This window comes from Salmo salar, chromosome 10, assembly GCF_965601325.2.
Source record: "Salmo salar chromosome 10, fSalSal1, whole genome shotgun sequence".
Taxonomy (NCBI): Eukaryota; Metazoa; Chordata; class Actinopteri; order Salmoniformes; family Salmonidae; genus Salmo; species Salmo salar.
The window spans coordinates 14,120,103-14,136,311 of record NC_138300.1 but is presented as its reverse complement, the minus strand read 5'-3'; the positions used below and the strand labels follow the sequence as shown (position 1 = coordinate 14,136,311).

Sequence of the window (16,209 nt, the reverse complement as noted above, 5' to 3'; positions counted from 1 at the left end):
ACATAAATTACAACTATTTTATATTACAGGATCTTTACAGTAAGACAGCTGAGCTACATATACTGTATGAATTAAAGGCCCCATACTGATATGATCAATAATCCATTCCTTAATTGAAATAGCCGTGCAATTAAGTATAGCTAGCATAAACCAACCAGCACTAGCAGTCTTAATCATACAAATATAATCCCTTCATCGGACATTCTAGTGATTCGGTTTCTGTGGTCTTAATTAACATGGGATTGAGGTCCGTGTAGTTTGAGGTTATTATCAAATGCAGGAAACCAACCTCAACCCAAACCAGTCACTGAAACCAGACTCAGCAACTGATACAAAGCTGTGACTAAGCATGTGTTAGTTTAGTAGAAGATAAAAGTTCTTCCCTTTGTGCTCCTGTGTCTCTGTTTCTAGCTGATAAGAAGACGACTGGCCATGATGTGAGCTTGGACAATGGGGCTACCAACCAGTGAAGCTACACAGGATTCTGCTGACAATGGCAGCTATCGTCCATTCTCAGATAGTGTGCGTTGTCTCCGTCCTGGAGGGGACCCATGGCAAACACCACATAGAGAGGAAGAGGCGGGGAAAGGAGACTAGCATCAGGATGGAGGGAATTGAGGAGGAAAAAGAGGGGAACTGGGTTGAGAAAATGGGTGAATTTGACCTGTAAGGATCTTAGAACCACACCACATATTAGAAGGATAAACCAGATGGAATGGAGCTAAGAAGAAAATTCCACATCCTAGCCTGCAGTAGCAGCCATAGAAATAGAATGAATAGAACGGGGTTCCCCATTCTAGTCAATGATGGCATAATGGGTGGACCGGCGGCCATTGCGAGTGTACCCATCAGAGCAAAGCATGAAGTAAAAGCAGGAAGTGTACCCATCAATATGTGTTGTGATTTGTTGATTAAATTCAATTGACAACAAGTACATTCCATTGCATGAGCCTCATCAGTTAACATAATTTGAATGAACATTCTACATTAACCATGGAAATTATTGCATCACAATACCAGGCAGCCATTACGAGTGGCTTGCGAAAGTATTCACCCCTTGGCATTTTTCCTATTTTGTTGCCTTACAACCTGCAGCAATCGTTAAGTCATACCGCATATTCTCAATTGGATTGAGGTCTGGGCTTTGACTAGGTCATTCCAAGATTTAAAAATGTTTCCCCTTAAACCACTCGAGTGTTGCTTTAGCAGTATGCTTAGGGTCATTGTCCTGCTGGAAGGTGAATCTCTGTCCCAGTCCCAAATCTCTGGAAGACTGAAACAGGTTCCCCTCAAGAATTTCCCTGTATTTAGCATCATCCATCATTCTTTCAATTCTGACCAGTTTCCCAGTCCCTGCCAATGAAAAGCATCCCCATAGCATGATGCTGCCACCACCATGCTTCACTGTGGGGATGGTGTTCTCGGGGTGATGAGAGGGGTTGGGTTTGCGCCAGACATAGCGTTTTCGTTGATGGCCAAAAAGCTCAATTTTAGTCTCATCTGACCAGAGGACCTTCTTCCATATGTTTGGGGAGTCTCCCACATGCCTTTTGGTGAACCCCAAATGTGTTTGCTTATTTTTTTTCTTTAAGCGATGGCTTTTTTTCTGGCCACTCCTCCGTAAAGCCCAGCTCTGTGGAGTGACCGGCTTAAAGTGGTCCTATGGACAGATACTCCAATCTTGGCTGTGGAGCTTTGCAGTTCCTTCAGGATTATCTTTGGTCTCTTTGTTGCCTCTCTGATTAATGCCCTCCTTGCCTGGTCCGTGAGTTTTGGTGGGCGGCCCTCTCATGGCAGGTTTGTTGTGGTGTCATATTCTTTCCATTTTTTAATAATGGATTTAATGGTGCTCCGTGGGATGTTCAAAGTTTGGGATATTTTTATATAACCCAACCCTGATCTGTACTTCTCCACAACGTTGTCCCTGACCTGTTTGGAGAGCTCCTTGGTCTTCATGGTGCCGCTTGTTTGGTGGTGCCCCTTGCTTAGTGTTGTTGCAGACTCTGGGGCCTTTCGGAACAGATGTATATATACTGAGATCATGTGACACTTAGATTGCACACAGGTGGACTTTATTTAACTAATGATGTGACTTCTGAAGGTAATTGGTTGCACCAGATCTTATTTAGGTGATTCATAGCAAAGGGGGTGAATACATATGCAAGCACAACTTTTCCGTTTTAAATTTTTTGAAACAAGTAATTTTTTAATTTCACTTCACCAATTTGGACTATTTTGTGTATGTCCATTACATGAAATCCAAATAAAAATACATTTAAATTACAGGTTGTAATGCAACAAAATAGGAAAAACGCCAAGGGGGTTGAATACTTTTGCAAGGCACTGTACCCATACGATTACCAGTGAAATTGCCAGGGTTAGAGGTTCCAAGCTCGTTCTATTCATCCTATTCTATGGTAGCAGTCTCCCTTGGGTTAAACTAGGTTCTGGTCAGGTGTCGATGTTGTCGTTGTCAGAAGACAGGAAGTCCCAGGTGGTGCGCTGGGCGTTGGATTGCGCCCGTTGGCGAGCCAGACAGAAATTGGAGGGGCGTGAGAGGCTCATGGAGGTCACGATGTTGGTGACGATTTCCTCCTGCTCCTCGTCGTGCTGCGACAACTGGCGGTTGAAGGCGATGGCATCAGCCGCAAACTGTGTTAAGTCTTTGGTGCTGCTGTTCTTGTAGAGAGAACGAGCAGACGATCAGTCAGAGATTGATAAAATAAGAGATTATAGATCACATGTTTAGCCGTAGAAGCCATACCTTCAGGGACACTCTAAAATCTAATTTTGTTAGATGGTTTCTGACATCAAACTGTCAAATCGAGTACATTACTCTACCTTGGACTGAAAACTAAAAATATATTTTGAATTTGGAGTGCAATGTCCCTTTAAGCCCTCTCTGTATAACTTTGTTAGCCATCTGCCTGCCATATTTGAGATTTGTTTTTGCTGTTATGTACTATACATTCTGTCCAATGAGAGCTGAGTGGATTACCTTCGGAGGAAGTGTGGAGTTGCGAGACCTCTCTCTGGTGCATTCTTGGGGGAAATAAATAACAGGTTTAAATACAACAGTGTCCATTTCTTTTAAATGTATCCTTTCCTTCATTAATGATGTACAGTTTGGAGGAAATGGACTGGTGAAAACAAGCCCTCTGGTGTCTTATAGGTGGCTTTCACCCATTCAGCCTTCTCAGATCAGTGTATAATAGATGACGCAGAGGGGACAAGGCAAGGAAGCCAGTTAAGAGTATTGTTATAGATCCAGTATGTTATGGCCATACACCCATACAGTACTCAGAGGACCAATTAAGTTTGGGCCTTGGCACTCACCCCCTGCGCCCAGGGGTGCTGCAGGACCTGGGCAGCACTGAGGCGTGTGGCGTCCCGTGCCAGTAGCCTGGAGATGAGGTCTGGGCAGAGATATGGGCCCAGTCCCTCTCTGGGAACTCATACTGCACCTCCTGCATGCTCTCAAACAAGTTATTCTGCAGGGGTCAGACACAAAATAGACTTATAACTTGACTTTTCACCATAAAAACATGACTCATTCATTGCAAATGCAAAAAAAAAATGCTTAATACAAATAGTGCTGTATTAGTACTGTGTAAGGTGACCTGGGGTTATGAGGAGGACAGGGAATGTTGTGTGTGAGGGTGTGGGTGTATGTACACTATGTTTGTGTCCCTGGCAGATGTGGCAGGTCTCTCCTCGGTCCCAGCCACAGTCAGTCCCACAGTGGTCGGTGAAGGGGGGGCTGCCACTCAGCAGAATATAAAGTATGACCCCAGGCTCCAGAGGGCACAGGGCTTGACGTGGAACGAAGCCTCTTCTGTGAATACCTCCACCACCTCTGGGGCCATGTACTCTGCCGAGCCACACTGACGTGGAGAACACAAAACCACACACTGTTAGGGCATAAGTCAAAACAAATTTGAATTGAAGTGCATTTAAAATCACAACACTCTTTACGGTAAAAGTGTTATGTTATGTTTCCAAGATGGCGTAGCAGTTCAGACGTCCTCTACCCTCCTCTTGTCGTGTCCCGTGTATATATATATTTACATATTTTTTCTTCACTTATCTTTTTATATATATATATATTTTTTTTAATTCTAAAAACTCAACCTCAAAGCACTCTCCTGCAACCCGCCTCACCAATTTAAAAAAGAAAGTATTATTTACCTCATCTGAATTCCACAACAGAAGCTAGCAAGAGGTTAGCCATTTTCACTGGCTAACGTTGAAGTTCAGCTAGCCACGGTTAGCTGTCCTCAGCTATCCATTAGCTCGAAAAGCTATCGCCAGTTTTTGTACAGCGCGACTCAGACCAGAGCATACCGGACCTATTCTCTCTCCTTTCCCCGATTTCTACCGCAGGCTCTGGACATTTACACCTGGATCTTGCAGCTAACTAGCTGCTACCTGAGTGACTATTGGCAACGTCGGTCACGGAATTAACACACATTATTACGGAGCTAGCCAGCTGAAGAGTTCCGTCAGCCACTCCTGGGCTATTCCTGAGCTAGCCAGCTGAAGTGTCTCCTGGGCTACAACTCACCTATCCTGACCCGTTTTACTGCCGATGCGGAGCCCCATCGGGTCTTCACGACTGGACCACCGACGTTATCTGCCCGAGGGAGTTATCCAACTGGCCCCTCCGTCGCGACGTAACCTGATCGCCCATCTGCGGCCCGCTAATCGTTAGCTGTCTTTTCGGCTGCGATCTGAATAGGTCTATCGGACACTTTTCTTGGGCCACTATAACTAACTATTTTGCCTTGGACTGGTCCCCCCTTCCACACGGAACCCCACTAACCCACAGACGGAAACGCACGAGGTGGCTAAAAACAGACCTCCCTCCCATCTTCCACCAGCTTGCTACCTATGGCCCGGCTAGCTGTCTGAATCTCACTGGACCCTTTGATCACTCGGCTAAGCATGCCTCTCCTTAATGTCAATATGCCTTCTCCATTGCTGTTCTGGTTAGTGTTTATTGGCTTATTTCACTGTAGAGCCTCTAGCCCTGCTCATTATACCTTATCCAACCTCTCAGTTCCTCCACCCACACATGCTATGACATCTTCTGGTTTCAATGATGTTTCTAGAGACAATATCTCTCTCATAATCACTAAATGCCTAGGTTTACCTCCTCTGTACTCACATCCCACCATACCTTTGTCTGTACATTATACCTTGAAGCTATTTTATCGCCCCCAGAAACCTGCTCCTTTTTCTCTCTATTCTGGACGTCACAGACGACCAATTCTTATAGCTTTTAGCCGTACCCTCATACTTATTCTTCTCTGCTCCTCTGGGGATGTAGAGGTGAATCCAGGCCCTGCAGTGCCTGGCTCCACTCCTACTCCCCAGGCGCTCTCTTTTGATGACTTCTGTAACCGTAATAACCTTGGTTTCATGCATGTTAACATTAGAAGCCTCCTCCCTAAGTTTGTTTTATTCACTGCTTTAGCACACTCTGCCAACCCAGATGTCCTAGCTGTGTCTGAATCTTGGCTTAGGAAGTCCACCAAAAACTCTGAAATCTTCATCCCTAACTACAACGTTTTCAGACAAGATAGAACGACCAAAGGGGGCGGTGTTGCAATCTACTGCAGAGATAGCCTGCAGAGTTCTGTCCTGCTATCCAGGTCTGTACCCAAACTATTTGAACTTCTACTTTTAAAAATCCACCTCTCCAAAAACAAGTCTCTCACCGTTGCCGCCTGCTATAGACCCCCCTCGGCCCCTAGTTGTGCTCTGGACACCATATGTGAACTGATTGCCCCCCATCTATCTTCAGAGCTCGTGCTACTAGGTGACCTAAACTGGGACATGCTTAACACCCCAGCCATCCTACAATCCAAGCTTGATGCCCTCAATCTCACACAAATTATTAATGAACCCACCAGGTACAACCCCAAAGCCGCAAACACTGGCACCCTCATAGATATCATCCTAACCAACGTGCCCTCTAAATACACCTCTGCTGTTTTCAACCAAGATCTCAGCGATCACTGCCTCATTGCCTGCACCCGTAATGGGTCAGCGGTCAAACGACCTCCACTCATCACTGTCAAAAGCTCCCTGAAACATTTCAACGAGCAAGCCTTTCTAATCGACCTGGCCCTGGTATCCTGGAAGGATATTGACCTCATCCCGTCAGTAGAGGATGCCTGGTTATTTTTAAAAAATGCCTTCCTCTCCATCTTAAATAAGCATGCCCCTTTCAAGAAATTTAGAACCAGGAACAGATATAGCCCTTGGTTCTCCCCAGACCTGACTGCCCTTAACCAACACAAAAATATCCTGTGGCGTTCTGCATTAGCATCGAACTGCCCCCGCGATATGCAACTTTTTAGGGAAGTTAGAAACCAATACACACAGGCAGTTAGAAACGCCAAGGCTAGCTTTTTCAAACAGAAATTCGCTTTGTGCAACTCCAACCCTAAAAAGTTCTGGGACATTGTAAAGTCCATGGAGAATAAGAACACCTCCTCCCAACTGCCCACTGCACTGAGGATAGGAAACTCTGTCACCACCGATAAGCCCACTATAATTGAGAATTTCAACAAGCATTTTTCTACGGCTGGCCATGCTTTCCACCTAACTACCCCTACTGCATTCAACAGCACTGCACCCCCCACAGCTACTCGCCCAAGCCTCCCCCATTTCTCCTTCTCCCAAATCCATTCAGCTGATGTTCTGAAAGAGCTGCAAAATCTGGACCCCTACAAATCAGCTGGGCTTGACAATCTGGACCCTTTCTTTCTAAAATTATCTGCCGAAATTATTGCAACCCCTATTACTAGCCTGTTCAACCTCTCTTTCGTGTCGTCTGAGATTCCCATAGATTGGAAAGCAGCTGCTGTCATCCCCCTCTTCAAAGGAGGTGACACTCTTGACCCAAATTGCTACAGACCTATATCCATCCTACCCTGCCTTTCTAAGGTCTTCGAAAGCCAAGTTAACAAACAGATTACCGACCATTTCGAATCCCACCGCACCCTCTCCGCTATGCAATCTGGTTTCAGAGCTGGTCATGGGTGCACCTCAGCCACGCTCAAGGTCCTAAACGACATCGTAACCGCCATCGATAAGAAACAATACTGTGCTGCCGTATTCATTGACCTGGCCAAAGCTTTTGACTCTGTTAATCACCACATCCTCATCGGCAGACTCAGTAGCCTTGGTTTCTCAAACGATTGCGTCGCCTGGTTCACCAACTACTTCTCTGACAGAGTTCAGTGTGTCAAATCGGAGGGCCTACTGTCTGGACCTCTGGCAGTCTCTATGGGGGTACCACAGGGTTCAATTCTTGGGCCAACTCTTTTCTCTGTATACATAAATGATGTCGCTCTTGCTGCTGGTGAATCTCTGATCCACCTCTACGCAGACGACACCATTCTGTACACTTCTGGCCCTTCTTTGGACACTGTGTTAACAACCCTCCAGACGAGCTTCAATGCCATTCAACTCTCCTTCCGTGGTCTCCAACTGCTCCTAAACACAAGTAAAACTAAATGCATGCTCTTCAACCGATCGCTGCCTGCACCTGCCCGCCTGTCCAGCATCACTTCTCTGGACGGTTCTAACTTAGAATTTGTGGACAATTACAAATACCTAGGTGTCTGGTTAGACTGTAAACTCTCCTTCCAGACTCACATCAATCATCTCCAATCCAAAGTGAAATCTCGAATTGGCTTCCTATTTCGCAACAAAGCATCCTTCACTCATGCTGCCAAACATTCCCTCGTAAAACTGACCATCCTACCAATCCTCGACTTCGGCGATGTCATTTACAAAATAGCTTCCAATACCCTACTCAACAAGCTGGATGCAGTCTATCACAGTGCCATCCGTTTTGTCACCAAAGCCCCATATACTACCCACCACTGCGACCTGTACGCTCTCGTTGGCTGGCCTTCGCTTCATAATCGTCACCAAACACATTGGCTCCAGGTCATCTACAAGACCCTGCTAGGTAAAGTCCCCCCTTATCTCCGCTCACTGGTCACCATAGCAGCACCCACCTGTAGCACGCGCTCCAGCAGGTATATCTCTCTGGTCACCCCTAAAGCCAACTCCTCCTTTGGTCGTCTCTCCTTCCAGTTCTCTGCTGCCAATGACTGGAACGAACTACAAAAATCTCTGAAACTGGAAACACTTATCTCCCTCACTAGCTTTAAGCACCAGCTGTCAGAGCAGCTCACAGATCACTGCACCTGTACATAGCCCATCTATAATTTAGCCCAAACTACTACCTCTTCCCCTACTGTATTTATTTATTTTGCTCCTTTGCACCATATTATTTATATTTTATCTCTGAACTTTCTTCAAACTACAAATCTACCACTCCAGTGTTTTTCTTGCTATACTTTATTTACTTTGCCACCATGGCATTTTTTTGCCTTTACCTCCCTTATCTCACATCATTTGCTCACATTGTATATAATCTTATTTTTATTTAAATTTTTTCTACTGCATCATTGATTGTATGTTGTTTTACTCCATGTGTAACTCTGTGTTTTTGTATGTTGTCGAACTGCTTTGCTTTATCTTGGCCAGGTCGCAATTGTAAATGAGAACTTGTTCTCAACTTGCCTACCTGGTTAAATAAAGGTGAAATAAATAAATAAAATAAAAAAGTGAAACATTTGCATTCCCGCAGACCTGTGGGCCCCAACAAAGATCATTGCGGCGCAGTTGGTATTTTTCATGCTGCGGGCGGGAGCGGGCGGTCAGATAGACAACTTTGTGAAGAAAATATTTTTTTCTCCCGCAGATTAGGCTATTTGGAAACAGACATTTAACATAGCCGTCTGATTAATCCTTATCACTGTTGAAGTTTCCAGTAAAACTGTCTGTTGCTCTTGTCCTGTTCTTCTTTCATTTGGCTGAGTCTGAAATGCTTACTGGCTGGCTGGCCTCCACCTCTGTATAAACTAGTCAACTGTTCATTCAGGTCAACTGCTGGGGTTAGCTGCTCAACGGAAAGACTGTTTCCTTATGTTTTAAATGATTGCTTGAGTCATAACTCATTGATAGATGAGGGCGATGTACTGACTAACTATGTACTATTAGCCAATTAGATAATAAATTATTGCTTCAATCTCAGAGTGTGCATTGTGTATACTGACTAACATGTTAGACTACTAAGTGCCAATTTGAAAATAAAGCAATTATTGCTTAAATTGCACAGTGTGGGCAATGTGCATGCTGACTAATTATGCACTATGTGCCAATGTGATAACCCGGCAGACAGTGAGTTGGTTGTGAAGCTGGGCCCGTATTCATAATGATCTGGGAGGGAGAGCAAGAAAGTGCAAGCAGAGCCAGAGAGATCAGGCGGTGGAGAGGGAGAGAAAGAACAAGAAGGAGCACAGTTGAACGCTGACAAACAGTTGAGAAAAGCCTTATGGATATTCCCAAACATGCTTCTACATCCAGTGATAGTGTAGGCCTGTTTGTATTACTCATGGAAAATGATGCTACATTTCCGCTTTAACATCAAGATAAGCATAATAACTGGCAGTCTGGTACTACTCGACTCTGCTGCTAATATCTCTGAGGCAACAGGAAAGGTTTTTTATTTAACCTTTATTTAACTAGGCAAGTCAGTTAAGAACAAATTCTTATTTACAATGACGGTCTACCCCGACCAAACCCTAACGACGCTGGGCCAATTGTGCGACGCCCTATGGGACTCCCAATCACGGCCGGTCGTGATAGAGCCTGGAATTGAACCAGGGTCTGTAGTGACGCCTCTAGCACTGAGATGCAGTGCCTTAATCCACTTGGGATTTTGGCCTATTTGGACACAGATTCCAGGTTAGAATTTTGTTTATATCATAAGTAATTCATAACTTCATTAGCTAGCTAACGTTGGCTAGCAAGACGTATTAGCTGACTCAACTAGCGCGAATGTCTGGTTAAGGTTGCTTTGGCTTTTCATTCAATTATTTTCATATAGCTGATAACTTTATATGGTTAGCTAGATTGTTAGCTAATAAGGTCGAAAATCTGCAATAGCTAGTTAACACTATGTTTATTGCCTCCAGTCTGGCACGACCAAGTCGTGACTGCTTTCACCAGTAAGAAGTCGAGCTGGGTTTGCTTGAATTTCTAGGTAACTCACCCAATGAATGACCCAGATATGTCTGACACATAGCCTACAGCAGTTAAACTGTACAAAGAGCTCTGCATATTTGTGAAAACAGAAAGAGAAAGTCCAACCAGTTCTGTAGAATGTGTGTTCAAGTCAGAGCATGCCATGTCATTATTTTGGGAAAGCCAGCTCTATGCTATCGGGTCTTCACTTGTTACATTTTCTGTCTTGTTTTGACCCCGCTCACATACTGATGTACTACTCCAGTAGATAGCTAACAACCTGAAATGTTTCCTATTTTTTTCAGTTGGTAGATATGGTGAGGCAGAGCACGATGGCAAAGCTGCAAGCCTTCCAGCACTCTCTCCAGGTAACTTAAATTGCTGTCAGAAATAGCTTACTAACTTGTCAAAACACAGTTGTGACTTCCCTTAACCTCCTGGCCGCCATTGTAAATAAGAATTTGTTCTTAACTGACTTGCCAAGTTAAATAAAGGTTAAAACATTTTTTGTTTGTTTTAAATCCTCCATCAGAGCCTCTGACATCCTCTGGATGTTGTGATGGGTGGACAACATGGGCTTGTTAGTTTTTTAATGGCCCGGTGCCCCGTTTGAGCGTGGTTTGTGCAATTAGACCATTTCGTTGGTCCTTAGGAACTCTCCACTCAACCGGGGCATGGGGCCATGCAAAATGACTTCCAGATTTAAATACAGTTATTGACATAGCTCCCGCCTTTTCCCGCCCCCCCTCCCATGTTTACAGTTCAGCCATTAGACGAAAAGAAGAAGCCACTGCTAGTGGGGCAGCTTGGCAAAACAATCGTGCATTTTGTGATGAAAGTAGATTAATGTGAATTTTAGTTCGCCCATTTTTTTCATGAAACATTGAATTTTGCCTTACTTCTATTAGCCCATTGAAATGCATTGAATAACAGATTCATACATGGAAAACAGAGTCTCACCTTTCCATAGAGTGGTCATATTAGTGTGTCGCCCAAACTGTCGCTTCAGACGAGTCCATTGGCGCTTGTGAGGGTTGTAAAGCAAAACGGAGAACACCATCTTGTTCATGAGAGTCTCATCTTTCCATACCATTCGGACGCTACGGACATTTTTGTGAGAAGACAGATATTCGGGATGTCTCATGGTCTGACAAACATCGCTCCAGCTCGGCCACCTCCACCAGAGCTATGGAAGGCCGCCATTGGCGGATACAGTGGATTGAGATGCAGCCCATGCAAAAAAACAGATCTCTCTATCTTAAACAGACAGATTTTGATGAAAATTATTTGATTATGCTAATTTGATTTCCATGGGGGCGCGAACATCGACTCTAGGGGTTTAACCAGCGATAGCCGACACCCACATAATGGCGGTGTAACTGCGTTGGAGCTGTCAAATCATTGAATAGTTGCTCTTCTGATCAGTGTCATTAAGCCACACGTCCCACTCGCATTAGAAGTTCAGGATGAGAAAGTGTAGGCTACATAGAAATGAAGACGCTCAAATTGAAAACCATTAAACAAAATAATGAGGTTTTCTATCGGCTTAATCGAGTTGTAGATTAGGGCTGTGACGGTCCCAAAATTTCGTCAGCCGGTGATTGTCAAGCAAATAACTATTGGTCTCACAGTAATTGACGTTAATTAGCATAAACACATTTAGCATCTCCTGGCTTCCACACAGCCTACAAGCCACTGATGCAGACCTTTGGAACATCTACATTTTAAAAAGTATAATAAATCCATGTAATATAGCCTACACCTTCACAATAAATCCATTATTTATTTTAGACAGGTCTAAAGAAGCATGTCATGAAGGAAATGTAGTCTATTTCAGAAGAACAGAATAGCATACTCTGAGTTGTCCTTATGTTAGGTTCTGATGTGGTTATTGTCACGTCCTGACCAGTAAAGGGGTCATTTGTCATTGTAGTATGGTCAGGGCGTGGCAGGGGGGTGTTGTTTTTGTGTGTTTTGGGGTTGGTTTATTTAGAGGGGATTGGTTCTAGTTTTCATTTTCTATGTTCTTTTTCTATGTGTGGCCGAGTATGGTTTCCAATCAGAGGCAGGTGTCTTTCGTTGTCTCTGATTGGAAGCCATACTTAGGCAGCCCTTTTTTCCTTTGGGTTTGTGGGTGGTTGTTTTCGGTATAGTCTCTGTGCCTTACGGAACTGTTTCGTCATTTGTTTATTTTGTTTGCGTGTTCTCTCTAAATAAAGAAGGAAGATGAGCACTATACCCGCTGCGCCTTGGTCTGTCCCTTACGACGCATATGACAGTTATGCCAAAATGACTGTGGACTACACTAGTTCATTTAGCAGACAAGATTTGCTTAAAATTCCATGGCATTATTTTATAGTATGAAGAACATAATTGAACAAAGCTGAATAGAATATAAAGGATATTTTCTCCAACTGATTTCGGTGAGTGCGTACATGCAGCTATTTTGTGTTGAGCGGTTAACAAAGAAATAGGTACTCCTATATGCTTAATTTAGAGTTATTAATTTAACTTTAGTTGTTCTACAAATGTTGGGCTATATGTTTAGATGTTTAATACATTGTAAGGCTGCATGAAGCGACTCTAATGATGATTTGAAAAAAGTCGCTTGAAAGGCATGAGCTCTGCTTAGTTTTTTTGTGCAGGCTGTATACACTTTATCAGTCTCTCATTCACAATTTGACAAGCACTTCATAATGCCTCGAATTTCACCGTGACATTCCCTTTGTGTGGCCGTAATGCACCCTAAAAAAATCCATGCCTTTTGTGGCCAGTGGTCATTGTGCCCTTGGCCTGGAATGCTGCTTTGTGCCCTTCTCAATGACTGCTGCGGGCTCCGAAGAACCTCTCACTCACATGGCTGATCACCTGATCAGGTCTTTCTCACAGGCTACAAGTGAAGACCGACACATCGGGGAGGCAACTGCTCGTCCTTATCCAATTCCGAGGTGCATATTGAAGATATTGGAAGAATTGTCCACATTTACTTTTCGTCAGCCAACAAGATGCGTAGGCCTAACGAACAGTAAAAGCACTAGCCTATGCCAATCCACTATCACCCATAATTCAAAAGTTGTGGGATGCGATAGATCCCAAATTAATACAACCACTACAGTAGCATCAAAAACCTTCTTGACGCAATGAGGCTGACGCAACAGATCAGAACATTTAGCTTTTTATGTTGATAAACTATTAGGCTATTTATTCACATTATAAGTGCTGCAATGCGCACATGGCAGTAGGCTATAAGCACGAATGTTCCATTAGCCGGAAAACACCATTATCAAAAGGGAAAACACCATTATCAAAAGTGACTGCAAATGCATGTAATGCTTTTATTATAAAGGTGCATTTTTATGGTAAAAATGATCTTCCCCAAATTTGAAACTCACGCTCTGTTTATGTATGCCAATTACGCTATACACCACTTGTAAAGCGGATTAATGTTTTACATTTTAAGAAGTTATTTGGGGGGGTAGGCTGTCATTGTAAATAAGAATTTGTTGTTAACTGACTTGCCTAGTTAAATAAATGAGCTCCTGGGCTCTCATTAAGTTTTTGATGTTCAATCACATTTGCATTGACGTCAGAGTGATTAGAGGGACAATAGAGTGCTGAGTATCAGGAAGTTAGCAAGTTTGGTAGGCTACTAATGACCATCATTAGTTTCAGAGCTTGGAGAAGCCTAATTGCTGTGACGGTCACGTGGAATTTGACTGCCTTCATGACTCGTGACCGCCGGTGTGTCGGTAATATAGTCACCGCAACAGCCCTTGTGTAGATTACAGTACATCTCACATTCCAGTGTTCGAACTTGTAAACAAGGTTGCATGAGATTTCTCTTAATGCAACTCTGTGCAGCCAATGGCAATGCCTGCTTTAGGTATAATGCCAGGAGCCACTTGTGGATTTGACAGCTTTACGTTGTTCCACCTTTGACACCGCCAAAACAACAGCTTTGCGGGTGTTGGCTAGCTTGAATCTAGCCCTTAATCTGAATTTTCTCCTGATATGGGCTTTGCAAAGTAGCTTTAGTAGCTATTTGTTTACATGCTCATGTAACTGGTAGGTTGTGAACACCCAGACTCCCACTCCATAACCAAACATCTTAACCATTTCACCAAAAAATTATTCTGTCTTTGGCCGAGGGTGGTTCAAGTCACAGGCAAGGCTACCTCATCACTAGAACTTTTTAACTAGCCTCCGCTATACTCATCCTAGAAGTATTATTGTTAAACATTTTGGTTTTCAGGAGATCCAAAGCGAGAAGTATAGGCCAGAAATATGACATTTTAAAAAATCTAAGAAGTACAGGCTTCAATCTACCCTTTTGTAGATTAATGGTTTGTAAAATAGTGGTACAGTCTACAGACTTTTAGTAAAATGCAGGCCTAGGCCCCCAGGGGCCAAATCTGTGGCTCCATATATAAATATTTTCAGGCTACATAAATCTACCTCTGTGCCAAATCTGGTGTGTTTATATCAAAATAGTCCTTCTGAATTTTAAACCAGTGTTACCGTATATGGCCATTTAAAATGGCTGCAAATCTGAGGTGGCTCCTCATCTTAACCTTTTCAGGGTCCATAAATCTATCTCTGTGCCAAATTTGGAGCCTTTATCTTAAAACAGTCTTTCGGAATTCCAAAAGTCAGCATGCATTTTGAAAAATGTTTGCCACGCCCCCAGGGGCGAAGTCTGGAGTCGCTCTATATCTAAATCTTTTTAGGGTACATAAATATACCTCTGTGCCAAATTTGGGTTGTTAATCTCAAGACAGGCTTTCTGAACTGTAAATTGTATTACCTTCTGTGGCCATTTCATAAGATGACTGCCAAGGCCCCCGGGGGCCAAATCTGTAGAGGTTCCATACATGGTGCGTCTATGTCAAAAAAGGCTTTCAGAACTCTAACAGTGTATTACTGACAGTGGCCATTTTGTAAGATGGCCACCACAACTATGTGGTGATTCCATATCTAAATCTTTTTAGGCTAAATAAATCTACCTCTGTGCCATATTTGATGTGTTTATCTCAAAAAAAGCCTTCAGAACTCTAACATTTTATTACCGACAGTGGCCACACACACACACACACACACACACACACACACACACACACACACACACACACACACAAACACACAAACACTAGAGAAACAGACAGAGAATTGCAAAGTTGTTTAAAGTAACTGTCCCCAGGGGTCAAATCTGTGGTGGCTTCATATATACATATTTTCAGGCTACATAAATCTATCTTTTAATTGCTGCATATCTGGGCTGGCTCCATATCTTAATCTTTTAAGGATCCAGAAATCTACCTCTGTGCCAAATTTGGAGCATTTATCTTAAAAGAGATTTACAAAATATTGTTACCATGCCCCCCAGGGGCCAAATATGGAGGTATACATATTATTATAGGGCTCCATGCCCTAAAATAGTCTTGCCCTATAAATAGTACGTCCTATTAGTTATATCCATGAGTCATATTAGTATTTTAATATCAAATAGTTTTCCTCAAAACTAACACACACATCGACATGCACACACACACACACACACACACACACACACACACACACACACACACACACACACACACACACACACACACACACACACACACACACACACACACACACACACACACACACACACACACACTAGAGACAGACAGAGAGAATCGCAAAGTTGTTTAAAGTAACTGTCCAGTGGAAATTCTGTTCATATTCTGTTAACTCATTCAATGCTGTTGACTCATCCTATACTCTTATTTGTGGCCAAAGCATAAACAAATATGTATAAAAAAAACACCTCAAACTTGTATCTCAAGTAGACTGTTTCAAAAATGCATGCTATTTCCAAATATAGGATGATGTTATTCTCCTGAGGAGATTGAGCTGGCCAATGAGTGGTCTACTTGCATTAAGATGTTTGTGAACAGTATACGCCCACACCAGTCTTTTGTTGGGGTAAGCCTACACCACTGCAACACAGAAAAGCTGCTTTTTAACATACTTAATTACCATTTTTTGGAAGGAAAACTATTTCACTCATATTGTAATTAATTTCATAGAAATCTGGAAATACTGGACAGTTAA

General features: G+C 43.1%; 1 long non-coding RNA gene across 1 annotated transcript; it reads right to left on the bottom strand.

The window, feature by feature from the left end:
* Nucleotides 1-753: 753 nt before the first annotated feature.
* Nucleotides 754-6,117, bottom strand: LOC106613462 (uncharacterized). Its single transcript, XR_006757139.2, has 4 exons — nt 3,676-6,117; nt 3,337-3,491; nt 2,999-3,042; nt 754-2,674 (listed from the first exon to the last, which is right to left on the bottom strand). It is a non-coding gene; the product is annotated as an uncharacterized LOC106613462 (long non-coding RNA).
* Between the last annotated feature and the right edge of the window lie 10,092 nt (nt 6,118-16,209).